We start from the raw sequence: 14049 nt of genomic DNA on the forward strand, positions 1-14049 counted from the left end.
AGCAACCGCCATCTTGTTACAAAGTCACATTATTTACAGCATGAAGATTATTGAAATGGGCTGATGCTCTGATCTCCATGAACTGTCACAGGCTTAGGAAGACATATCAAGTTCTTCTCGGCTCTCTGTACAATGATGAGATGGTATAAGATCAACACGGTTCATCAGAAGACTGCTTTAAGGCAAAGTTGGGGAAAGTAGAAATTTAGGTTAAGTAAAGTTTCCAGATACAAGAAATGTCACAATGAGTCCATAATTTCTTAAAACTTTTCATCTCCCACCCCATATGCCAGGGATTGCAAACATTTTCAGTGTTTTCAAGCCCAGTTATCATTTGTTGCATTTACTAATATTTTTCTTTTTCTCTTAAATTCACTTAATTTCTCCTATGTTCACTTCATGAGGGGCATGCCACTTTTAAAATTAAAAATGAGTTTAATTTAAAATTTTTCCATTTCAAGAAATTTAGATACCTTTAAGGTAAGCAAAAATACCCTAAGATTTTTGCCAAAGTAGAGTCAAGTAATCACTGTTTTTTATCTTGGTCAGACTAAGGACTCTGGACAAAATACACAAAACTTACAAAGGATGGAGGAGAAAAAAAAATTCTGTGCAAATATTTATGGTCCACTGTTTTCAGGATCATGAATATATGAGTTCTTATGAAAAATACATGTCATTGTTTAGTTAATTCCTAATTTCTGAACTGGCAACACATACATGTCTTTATATTTTTCCTGTTCACCTTTTGGCCATTATGATGATTATTACTGTTTCTTTCAGAATATTGATAATGGAAAGGAAAGCAATAAAATGGAAATAAATCTCTTTGGTATCTTAACAATTCTTGCGACAATTTAGTCAGAGAGGATACAAACTCTCCACTTCAAGGAGATTTCTGCTTATTCTGAACATGGTCTCTTTTCATGCTCTCCCCGTTCATCATTAACACATCTAATGAAGACCCTGAGCTGAATCTCCTTGGGGTTTGGAGCAGACACAACAGCACAAGAAATGTTAACAGCTGAACCGCCAGCACACTTATAATCTATAATATATATAATCTATACAACACAACTCAACCTAAAAACGTGTGTGATGTCGTGGAAAGAGCACTGACTCTAAGTCAGGAAAGCTGGGTCTGCAGCTCTGCCTCTGCTAGGAGACTGACTCGTGATCTTTGATAAGTGAAGATTCAGGGCAAATTCCCTCCAGCTTTCACAACTATCCCAAGTAGAATGAGACCTTCTCAGTACTTCTCAAGCACTATTCCCATCTCTATCATTGGGTCTATAGTAATTTGTTAACCTACAGATGTCTCCCAATTCACCTCTAACCCTCAACCCCCATACCACTGTTAGTTTCCTTGGGAACAGAAATAAATCATTCATTTTTATCTTCTTAGTGACTTGAATGGTGCTTGACATACTGAAGGCCTTCAACAAGTGTTCACCACAGACATGTATCATCATGAGTGTCACCTCTGCTTTATCCAATTATGACTCATTTTTCCTCTCTAAATATCCCTGGCACCCCTTCAGGACTTGTTTTCCTATAGAAGGTATTCTGATTGTTACTGGATAATAAGTTGCCTTATTATGATTATCTTAAACAAGTAGAAAATTTAGCACTAACTTTGAGATATCAAATTCCTTTTGATCATTTAACAAAGATGGGTTCTTAAATGAACTTGGCTAAATGAATTCTCACTCCCCAGCAAAATAAGTGTAGCAAGCAGCCACAATGATACTTCATACCCCACAGGCTCTTCCAGAACCTTGAGGTCCCCTATCAAAAAGTAGAATCTATGCCTGCCCCCCTTGAAGCCGGGCAGGCGTTTGTGACTACTTTGAATAACAGAGTACAGGTGAAGTGATGCTCTGTGATTTCCAGCTTAGTGTATAAAAGGCAATACAGCTTACCGGCTCTCTCTTAGGATACATGGTGTTAGAACCCAGCCACCATTCTGTGAGGAAGCCCAAACCACGTGGAGAAAGCCAGGCGGGGAGGAAGCAAAGCTCCCCACCCTCAGTCCCAGCCAAGCTCCCAGCCGACAACCAGTGCCTATTTGCTAGGCATGTGAGTCATCCTGGAAGCAGTCCTTTCTGCCCTCAGTCAAGCTGACACTGCATGGAGCAGAGACAAGCCTTCCTCACCATGCTCTGCCCAAATCACAAATTCATGGGCAAAATAAATAATTGTTGCTTTAAGCCACTAGGTTTTAGGGTGGTTTGTTATATGACAAAAGGTAACGGGAACAGCAGTGCTATGGTAGGAGTTAACCAGGATGGCTCATCTTGCTCTCTCATTGATTCAAAGAGAGACTCAGTTTCCATGCCTTCAAACACTCCCCATCTTAAAAATGTTTGTCATGATTTAAAAGAATGTAATAAAAATAAATAAACCCACCAGCGTACAGATTCACTTTTGAATAGAGTCTTTGGCATGCAAAAGCTTTTCCTGCTTTATTTCCTACTATTTGGGGTCCTAACGTAGTAAACTTCTCCAGTTTTACAAACCTTTATATTTTTTACCCCTATTTTTATTTCTATTTATAAACTCAGTCCATGCCTGAGTTCACCTCATGTTTTAATACTTTTTAGTCACAGCCAGTAATAAACAGTACACATTACTTACCATTCTGTTTTCCAACCACTTCTTCAGATGGTAGAGGCTGCATAGGCACTTAGTCTGCTTTCTGAGTTATTACAGATAATGGTTTTACCAAATATTTTGCCACTACATAAAATGAGTCACTGCTTTTCCAGTTTCTGATATCCATTTCCTTGATGCCCAGCTCTTGCCAACCTCCACCCAAACATCAAGCCAATTTCACATCTTTCAGGCTTTGTTAAAGAAGAGCATCACTTCGAGGCGCAGTATGTGTATTAATTATGGTAACGCTACCTGTATACAAATAAAATCTCAGTGGCTTAACCAGTGATGTGCTAGTAAAATGACTCCCCAAGATAAAAGCTCTGGTTTGTGGCATTTGCCAATTTCTGTGCTGTAAATGCTCTAATCATGATGATTTGAAGCCATCAACTTGATGTCCACGAGCTACAAAATTCCTTAAAATTTAACAGTCGGCTCTTGCCAACCAGTACAAACCAGAGACAGCACCCCAATGGACTTAACCCAATGCATAAAATCCAGTCAACAGTGGGAAAGGCTGAGAAGAGAAGTCTGCTTCACAGGGACACAAGGTGATGAAGGCTCCACCACGTTCAACACATGGTTCCCAGGGTCATCTTGATGCCAACATCCAGGCAGCAGACAGGGAAAGTGGAGAGTACAGGATCCCAAGGAGGATTTTATGGGTCAGGCCTAGGAGTGATATGTACACTTCCAGTCACCTTCCATTGGCCAAAATTCAGTTCACAGTTACACCTCATTGCTAGGGAGGCTGGGGGCTGTTGTCTAGCTGCATGTACTGGTGGAAAAGAAAACAGTTTTGGCAAACACCTAGCCAGTCTCTGGCACATTTCCCTAGACCCAACTTCCAGCCCATCAGTAGTATCATTAATACCTTATCAACAGTCACTTGACAACTGTGTTTTATTAGCCGCAGAGAAGAAAATTATGGTGACCTCAGTGTGAAGTATGGCCTAATGTTGTCAGAAATTATGCAGTAATTGTCACGACAGGCACTGAGCAAATGTATCTCTGATTGGCACTGGGGAGAGAGGTACACATTATACCTTGTGTGGCTAATGTTCTACCAAGTTCGTGGAAGAGGTTACTTGTCCAAGTTACAGTAACAGAACCACTAGCTTTCTTATCTGCTCATGCAACCTTGGACGCACAGGATGACAAGAAAAATGTTGAACTTGGAATGCAGGGGGCGCTTCATCATAAGTCCACACTTTAAAAAGAGAAAGGGTTCACACGGCCTGGGATTCCCATCCTGCCTTTGTCACTGTCAGCTCTCTCTCATTCAATTTCTTTATGTGCAGATAGAATAATTACACCTAATTCACAAATTAATGATGATTAATTTAAATAATTATTACAAAATACTGGCACATAATAGGTACTCAATAAATGTTATTTCTTCCTCACCTCCCTACACAACAGGGGGCACACTTGTCCACATTCTCACAGGCAAATTGTTTGCCTGTGCTCTTTTCAGTGTCTCTACCTCTTGACATGATCTATCACATGCTCTGGAGTTTCCCTCTCCTCTCTTTCCCCAAGAAAATGTCTGTGACCTTTCAGCCTGGGTCATGCATGGCTCTCTACTGACTCGGTTAATGTGTTTAGCAATTCTTGAACATTTTGGAGACATTGTTATTGCCAAAATAACTGGGAGGAGAGCGTCAGAGACACTAAACATCCTGCAATACTCAGGAAATTCCACACAACAAGAATGACCCTGCCATCATGTCAGTAGGGCTTCTCATTGTAAGGAGTTCTTTAAGAGCAGACATTTCAAAATGCCTTATGGTGGGGACACAGAAAGGACTTTTCTGAGACGGCATAAGACGGCCACTCTTCCTCCCCTATGTAGTCTTTGACTGGTCCATCTCCCTGAAGTGTTTCTGAAAGGGAGAAAGCCTTGTACCTCCATCTTCCCCCACCCCGGTAACTGGCTCACATCCCACCCCATCTCTACCCCCAGAGTACTCTGCCCACTCCAGCTATACATCTGACCTCATGGTCTAACTACATATAATAAACTCTGTGGGAATCATCCCATGGGTAAAGGCCATTTCTTTCCACTTAAAATGGTGATGATTGACCTGTGAAACAATAATTAAGTCTGGGTATAGATAAACAGTAGGTAAACTTGCACAACCAAATTCCTCATTACAACCCAGTCAAAGTTAAAACTAATGACAAGTTGTGTCAAAATTAATGACACACAAAACCCCCTCGCTCTAGTGTATTTAGTTAAAAGACAGTCACTTCTAAGTACAAAACAGGCCTCCTATTCATTTGGATGTCAGGAAATCATAAAGTTTTGCTGCCTAATTCGGAAAACTGTTAGCTGATGCATATTTATACTTCTGTTTAAAAATGAGAGTGTTAAATCTTTTCCCCTAAAGAGACGTTGAGTTGATCAAAGATACAGGATTGTCCTAATTCTTTTCAAATGTAGACCATCTTTAAAAAGTTATAGTAGGAGCCGTGTCTATGATTAAATAAAATTAAAACTTATGATGCTGGCAACTTAAGGTTTTTATCTTTTTGCTGGGACTAAATCTCAAAGCATTTTATTACTGGTCAAGTCCCTTTTCTCACAGCATGGGTTCTGTGTCCAGGACCCAACAGATCACAGGTTTGCCTTTCAAAATATACAATTTATGGAATAAAACTCCTCCAAGGCTGAGCTAAAAAGCACAGAAGGTTCCTGAGTGCAGCAGTCCGCCTTAAATCCTGTATATTCACAGGCACTGGGCAATTGGCCCTCTGGCTCAAAACCAAGGAAGTTGCTTCAGGATGAGCTGGTGCATTCCTGGAGTCATTTAACCTTCACTTCTCAGCCAGAGCTTGTTTAAGTGTCTGGCTCTTCAGATCCAGTTTTTGGCCCCCTTGTTCTTGAGGGGCTCTCTAAACCTCTTGTTTCTTGTCTTATGACCCACAGAGGACCTCTCTGATTAGAACGGAAGAAGCAGTCGAAGCTGCACCTAAGCCCTTTTCCATGAGCCTGAAGTCTCCACTGACATCACCTCTGCCTTTCAGCCAGGACATTTTGAATCAGCCAGAACTGATTTGATTTTCCCATTTGATGGGATTATACCTGAACATAGTATATCAGGAGGCCTAGACAAGATGCACTGGGTGGTTGTGAACTAAAACTCCTTATTCTTTAAGATGAAGAGACATATGCTAATTCTGCTTCCCAAGGCCCAAGGCATCAGATTTCTCTCAAAGCAGACTTGCCTCAAATTGGAAGGGAACTGTCATTAAAAACCTTATTAAAGGGCTTCCCTGGTGGCGCAGTGGTTGGGAGTCTGCCTGCCGATGCAGGGGACGCGGGTTCGTGCCCCGGTCCGGGGGGATCCCACATGCCGCGGAGCGGCTGGCCCCGTGAGCCATGGCCGCTGGGCCTGCGCGTCCGGAGGCTGTGCTCCGCGGCGGGAGAGGCCACAGCGGTGAGAGGCCCGCGTATCGCAAAAAAAAAAAAAAAAAAAAACAAAAACCTTATTAAAGATATTCTATTTCTAAGTGGGGCCCAACAACCCATAAGTCAGACACAATTGCTTTCCTGCTACCTAGAGATCCATTTACTGGAGTCTAGACAGTATCTCAAGGGAGAGGAACAACCCTGGTCATATTCTCACAGGGTCCTCTCCCAACACAAATCCCCACTGTGATGTGCTGCCCAGTAAATGGCTGGCAAACCTCAGTCTTCTCAGTACCAATGACTTGACTGTGGGGAGATAGTCTCAAACTTTATCTCCTGTGTACATCACAACCATCTATGAGGTCCAGGTCACTTCCCCCACTTTACACACGGAAGACCTGTGGTCTGGGTTCTGGAGGTGACCAAGGGTCCAAGGGAAAGGAGAGCAAGTTCTTGTTTGTTGACTGAGTGGGGCTGGTGAGTTGACTGCAAGAAGCCAGCAAGCGTTAACTTGCAACTAAAGTGGGTCTCATCGGCTTTGTATGTGAGTTTTGTAATCGGACAAATCTAAATAAGACACTAGTGTGGGTTTTTATTTTAATTCAGCCTCCAGATCACTATGGGAGAGCATGTTGCTGCTGGTTCTTAGCAGGTCAATTAGTGGGAGAATGCTGGCGTCCTCCAGGAACCATATGCTACTTGACGATATTTAGCCTACACACACGCCTTTGAAATTATAGGAACTGAAATATAACATATTACATACCCAGGTCCACACAATCAAAGGGAACTGCCCAAATGATGGTCAGTCAGAAATGGCTCAACTAGGTCCTGAATTGTTTAGGTAATTAAGGGCAAGCCAAAGCTGCTTGTCAGAAAAACCCAGGCACATGTGATTTTCTGTGCTCTGTACACACGCCCCATAAACCTAAGTCATTCTTTTGTGCACTTTATATACTTTCATATATGTTTATCTTTACAGTCTTATGTGCATCTTCCTATGTTACAGGCTCAGTCATTTCCGTGGCTATTTCTAGTCTTGAAAAAGTGGTTATTTCCAGAAACCACAATTTCAACAGTTAGAAGATACATCCCTAAAGACAGGAGGGGCCTCCTTGAAAACAAGTTGACAATTCGCTTTTCTGCTTGGATATTAATGACAGACACAGCTAACAGACCATGCAGTCAACGTAAGAGCAGCAGAGAGAGGAGACCCTAACTGTCATTTCAGTGGCCTCTGTCGTTCATCTCACATTATTATTCTTGCCACCAAGTTCAATTTCTTCCTTTCCCTGCAACTAAATCATTCTAAAGAAGCCCTATTATTCTCATACTATTTACCTCCATTGGAGGGGAGAACGGTAATAGCTAAAAGTGAGTGGATCTGTTCTTCCCCTCTATATGAAAGTAACAATGGGCTGTGTTCAATATTATTCTCTGACTCTTTTTATTGTAATGTTTTCTTGTGTCTAATCACTTTTCCTTCTGCTGTCTGCAGCTAAATAGACAGCTGGAAGTCAGCTGCTTACCTTCTAGTTTAGTAGGTTTTTAAATGTTTCGCTGCCTGTTAATTGTGTGACATTGTCCCTCATTCTGTTTTGTGAATGGACTATTCTGTATGCCAGAGCTAGGCAGACAGCTCAGCAATTTGCCACCTTTGCTTTTCTAGACCAGTGAACTTTCCCTGTTATCCCTGCAGTCAAGGTTAGAAAACCAGGAGGTAGAGAGCTGGGAAAATCCTAATTCTGAGGATGTCCCAAAGCCGAAGTTCTGACCGGGGCACCACCATCCCAAAACCAATGTCCACTCTTATCCTCATTAATAGTTTTGGTCACCCACATGAAGTCCTTTTATTGCTGGGGGTGGGGAGGGGCTCCGTTTTTATGATTTTATAACCCTGTCATTAGAAATGTTTGAAACAGCATTCCGCCCTCAGGTTGCATTGTGTGGTTATGAACTTCATTTGATCACTGCTCCATCAATTTCACGTTAACTGCTGCAATTTACAACAGCTCCAGCTTTCTAGCTACATTGTACCTTCTGCCTGTGGAAAAAAAGGAGGGCGCGGGGGGGTGGTGGGGGGAAGACCTTTGCCGCCCAGGGGAAGTTTAAAAGAATGTGATGTCTTGTTAAAACCTGAAGGGGCAATGAAAGGGGGAAGGGGGATCTCTGAAGACAGCAAACCCAAGCCTGGTAATGAATAACGCCTCGCTCCCGCTGTGAGCATCGGTGACCCTGCATGGCCGGGAGTGAATAATTCACCGCGCGAGTCATAGGCTTCCTGGTCGGCCGCAGCCTTGCTTTGTCTTACAAATATGTTCTCCCACAGAATCAGCCTTGACAGGCGAGTTCGCTGCTTGGGAAATGTTTAAACAAAAGCCTTGAGTGACGGAAAGCGCACCTTGTGATTTTGGCACCAGGCTCCCAGCGCTGAGGTTCCCGGGGAGCGCTTGGCTGGTTAATAAATCCTCAAGCATCAAAGCAAAGGTAATCAAAAAGGGAACAGGGCAGAAGACGCCAGGCCATGTTCGTGTATGATACAAGAGTGATGGAGTCAAACAAGAATCCATTTTCACCACACATGCATATTGAAGGCACATTCATTGTTTCACTTGGAGCCACAAAGTGAGGAAAGTAGAGTGCAGCCGGGAATCCCAGGTGACATGTTAACCCTGACTTTTGCAATTTAATTTAAATTAGAAAAAATATATATATCTCCTTGAATGAAGAACCAGAAAGCGATAGAGATTTTGGTTGAATTTGCTCTTTTTGGCGGCTTGAAAGTAGACACAGAGGGTTATTTGGAGGCTGGGGCAATTAGTTGGCTCTCTTGGATTTTGGAAGAAGGAGGTCTCAGTGTTAGGCCAAAGAATATGATAGTCTGACATCTCAGCTCCTCTTTTCCTGTAAGGGACCAGGCAGCAGCCCTGAATAGATGAATGAAACAAGTTAGAGCTGGCCTCCGGGAAGAAGATTTCACAGACTGACCTCATTCATTGTGCACCCTGAGGAAGTGACATAGTAGAGACCTAGAAAAATGCAGGGAGGCTGTCCCCAGCAGGCATCTGATACCCCCTTCCTATCCATCAAGATTTCTGTAACTTAGCTGATTTGTAAGCTCAGGACTGGGGACATACCACATTTGAACAAAGTTTTACTCAGTTCTGAATTAATGCTTACCCATAACTAAGTTGCTTATTGGTATGTATCATAAACAGCCAACTAAGTTACACCAGCTTTGAAACAGACTCCCTAAGCAAAGCTCCCGTAACTTTAAGCAAAGACTCAGGCCCGCCTCGTGAGAAAGGGTTCTAAAATTCCAAAAGTAGTCACTCCTCTCCACCTCCCCAAATAGGTTCCAGTATGAGAGCATCGTGAATGAGCCATGGGGCTCTGTCTGCTGTTCAGAGTTGAGGTTAGTATTGTCTCCCATCCTTGCCAGCCTTTGGCATTGCCAGTCTTTTCAATTCTGATATGTGGTGGTGTTTCACTGGGATTTTAGTTTGTATTTCCCTGATATAAGTAGGGCAACCACAAAATGTATCATCTAAACCAAAAGCGAAAGGGGGTGTTTTTAAAATTTTAGTGAGTTAAGCAGAGTTAACTGGGACTATTACCAGGATATATGTTATGGTCCTCTGGCACACTAGTGAGGTTAAACACTTTTTCATATGTTTATTGGCCATTTGGATATCCTCTGAGAATTTTTCTATTGGGTTCTTTTTTTTCACAGATAATAGGAATGCTTAATCTAGTCTCCTTGCATTTTGATGAATATATGTTCATTTTTGTATATTCATATATATGTATTTCATAAGAATATATATTCTTATGAAATAAATTACCTTAGTAAACTACCACTACTCTATTTTATATATTGGAGTTTGGCATAATACATTTCTAAATACTTGAAAATCAGTGCTCTAGAATGTTGCAGTTAAAAGGCACTCTACTTTGCTTTTATCCAGATCATGTGGTAAACCGATCCGTCCATTGTAGCATATTAAGACTTTCATTCAGTCCATTTTTCTCATTGAAAGACTTTCTTCTAAATAAGTGTTGTACTTTGTTTTTAACTATGAAATATTTCAATTGAAATTGAAAATTTTTCTATTGACATTATAGAATATAACAATAAACATTCTTGAACATTTTGCCGTATTTGCCTGTTCTATTATGCTTTGTTTTGTTTGGAAATAAAACATTATGGATACAGTTGAAAATTCTAGCCTGTCATTTCCCAATCCCATTCCATTCTTTCTACTACAGAACAAGCCTCTTTAATATATTCTGTTTTTCATTTCATACAGCTTTAATAATATTACAACTTATATATATAGTTATATATAATAAAGTTTTAATATATATACAGTTTTATATTTATGATAACCATTCTGTACCTTTTTATTTTTTTTTGCCAAGCCATCTTTTTTGAGATTTGTCCTTATTGATACACCTAGTTGTAATTAATTCATTTTAAACTGGTAGGTTAGTTGTCACCGTTGCATGATTATATCGCTATTTATTCATTCTCTTGTTAATAGACACTGAGGCCATGAACCTCCTCGGTTAATAACAGCACAACAATAAATGAGATGCCTTGTTCACAAGTGTAAGGTTTCTCTAAGGGTTATACCTATATGTAGAATAGCTGCTTCACAGAGAATACTGATACAAAATTATAAGATACTGTCAAAGAGTACTCTCCAAAGTGTTCTCCTTAGCATTATATGTGCTCTATGTTGTATGAGGATTACAACAGCTCCACGATCTCTACAGCACTTGGTATTGTTCATTTTTGCCTCTCTGATGGGCATGATATTATAGCTCACTTTCCCTTTAATTTATATTTCCCAAATTACTTGTTAGTTTGAACATCTTTTCTTATGTTTAATTGTCCATTTTTAACTCCCTCTTCTTAGAATTACCTTTCTGTTTCTTTTGCCCATTTTCTCTTGAGTTGTCCTTTTCTTCGTAATTTGTAAGATTACTTCATGTAAAGCTTTATATAAAGAGTCTCTTTAACATTTTTTGTCAGTTACATGCCTGACAAACATCTCCTTATCTTCTGTGACTTCTCTTTTAACTTTCGGATAGTGCCTTCTATTGAACATTTATTTTAAGTGTTAACGTAGTCAAATATATCAGTCTTCATGCTTTGTGCTTTTTGTGGTATCTCTACCAATTTCTTTCCTACTCTAAGGTTATACAGATATTTTCCTATATTTTCATCTAAAACCTTACTTTTTTTTTCATTTCATATTTAGGCCTTGAATATACCTGGAATGGTTTTTGTATAGTTTGAGGTAAGGATTTACTTTTTTATATGTGGCTAACCAATTGTCCCAGAAAAAAAAAAATATTGAATATTCTCTCCTTTCTTCTACTTATGTGAAATGCACACATGTTGTCTGTTTCCAGGCTCTCAATTTTTCTGACAGGTTGCTACAGTATATAATAGGCCTTGAGATATGATAGCACAAGTCCCCCCCATGTTGTTAACCTTCACAGTTTTCCTATTTTTCACAGTTTAATGTTAATTTTCAGATTGAGTACCACAAAATATCCTTATAACATCTGATTAGAATTACATTAAATGTATGGATTAATTTGAGCAGAATTGCCATCTTTACAATACTGAGTTGTTGTAGTCACATACATTATCTATCTCTCCATTTATTCAGTTTTCTTTTGTGTCCTTCAGTCTTTGGTAATTTTCTCCATGAAGATTCTGCACATTCTTTGTTAGATTTATTTCTATCTACCTTCTATTTTTGGTTCTTATTGTAAAAGGGATCTTTCAATCTATTTCACTTTCTATCTGTACAGAAAGTTATTGATATTTTTATGTTGACCTTATAGTCAACAATCAATGTTGCTAAACGCCTATTATTTCTAAGAATTTACTTGTAAATTCTTTTTAATTTTCTAGGAGTGAATCCTATCACCTGCAAATAAGGATAGTTTGATCTCTCCCTTTTTACCATTTTTCTTTTACTTGTCTCATTCATTGGCTAGAATCTCAAGTACCAAGTTCAAAAGAAATGTTGACTAAGGTCATGTTTGTGTTCTTCCTGACTTTAATGAACATGATTCTAAGGTCTTACTGTTATATGACATTACTGTGGAAGTTTAGTAGACACACTTTATTAGGGAAAGGAAATCTCCTTCTATCCGTATTGTATAATCATTATAATTGAGAATTGTTACTAAATTTCATCAAATGCATTTTCTGCATCTTTTGAGATAATTTTTAAATTTAATCTATTAATGTATGTACCTTTTAATAGATTTTTGGATGATAAATTACCCCTATATTCCTGGCCATGGCCTTGGTTTAACTTTGAAGTGCTGGAATCAGCTTATTTAAGCTTTTTTATTGTTTGAAATTTGTGTAAAAATTAAAATGTCCCAAAACTTTTTTCTTATGCTGCTCTTGTCTGGCTTAGGTGTCAAAATTCTCCTAGTGTTATAACACAAGCTAAGTGGGTTTCCTGGGTTTTTTTTTTTTTTAATTCTTTGATACAATTTATATAGCATAAAAATTATCTGTTTTGAACATGTTATTTAAAATTGTCAGTAAAATCATCTGGGCCTGTGTACTTTGGAGAAGAGAAGACTTTTGACTTGGCATTAAATATCTGTAGTAATTGAAATTTAATCAGGTTTTCTATTTCCTTTGTGTCAATGTTAATAATTTATATTTTTCTAAAAAGTACAGATTTCACTTAAGTTTTCAATTTATTAACACCAACTTGTTGGTGATATGTCCTTGTTATTTTTTAAAATCATAACTGTAATTATTCCCCTTTTTGTTCCTAACAGCATAATGATCGAAAGTATAGGCTCTGGGGTCAGACTCCTAAAATCAAAGCCTAACCCTATCACTTATTAGTTTTGCAGCCTCAACAAAAATACCTAACTTACCTGTGCTTCATTTTTAACAATATTCTAGCTTCATTTTAAACTCTACAGACAACTTCTGTCCCTTCTCAGTAAATGGAAGCTCATGCTCCCTTGTCCTCTGACATCTATTGTGACCGAGGTAAAGTCTGATGGCCACTCCTTTGTGAGAGTTTTTCTGATTGGTAGTCTGAAGATTTTATTCCTTATTCTTGTATTACAGGCTGAGTTGTACACTCCTCAAAATTCCTATTGTTGAAGTTCAACATTTCAGAATGTGACTGTATTTGGAGATAGAGCCAATAATGAGATGATTGAGTTAAAAATAGGCCATTAGGGTGGACCTAATCCAACCTTCTTGATATCCTTATAAGAAGGAGATTGAGACACAGATAAGCACTGAGCAAAGATGTGTGCAGATACAGTGAGAAGGTGGCCATTTGCAAGCCAAGGAGAGAGACCTCAGAAGAAACCAACTCTGCTGGCACCTTGATCTTGGATTTCTAGCCTCCAGATTGGTATGAAAATAAATTTCTCTTGTTAAGCCACCTAGTCTGTGATACTTTGTTATGGCAGCCCTAGCAAACTAATACACCTTGATACTCTGCAGTTTCACCATCATGTGTCTACTTATTAACTTATTTTTATTCATTCTGGGATTAGTACTCAGAGTACTCAAAGACCTATGTCTTCCTTCAATTCTGGTACATTTTTTAATTAACACCTTTCAAAATATTGGTTCTCCACCATTACCTCTATTTTATTCTTCTTGAATTTCCTATTAAAGATATTTTGGAGCATTGCAATTGATTCTCCATTTTCTTAACTGCTCTTTTTTTCCTTAAACTTTTTTTCATTTTTACCAGATTTTGTTTCATAATTTCTTGCCCTTTTCAATGAAAATCATTCTTTCATTTATCTCTTTGAGCATTCTCTGTTAATGTCTTAGACTACTTCATGGAGAAAACTCATGCTCAGTTTGGTTTTTTATAAGTGTATTACTGAACTTTTGATTTCTTCATTTCTTTTGGAAATTTGGTTTGCAGCCTCCTTTTCAGTGAGCAGTTAGCTCCCCG

This window comes from Phocoena sinus, chromosome 10 (genome assembly GCF_008692025.1).
Source record: "Phocoena sinus isolate mPhoSin1 chromosome 10, mPhoSin1.pri, whole genome shotgun sequence".
Classification (NCBI taxonomy): Eukaryota; Metazoa; Chordata; class Mammalia; order Artiodactyla; family Phocoenidae; genus Phocoena; species Phocoena sinus.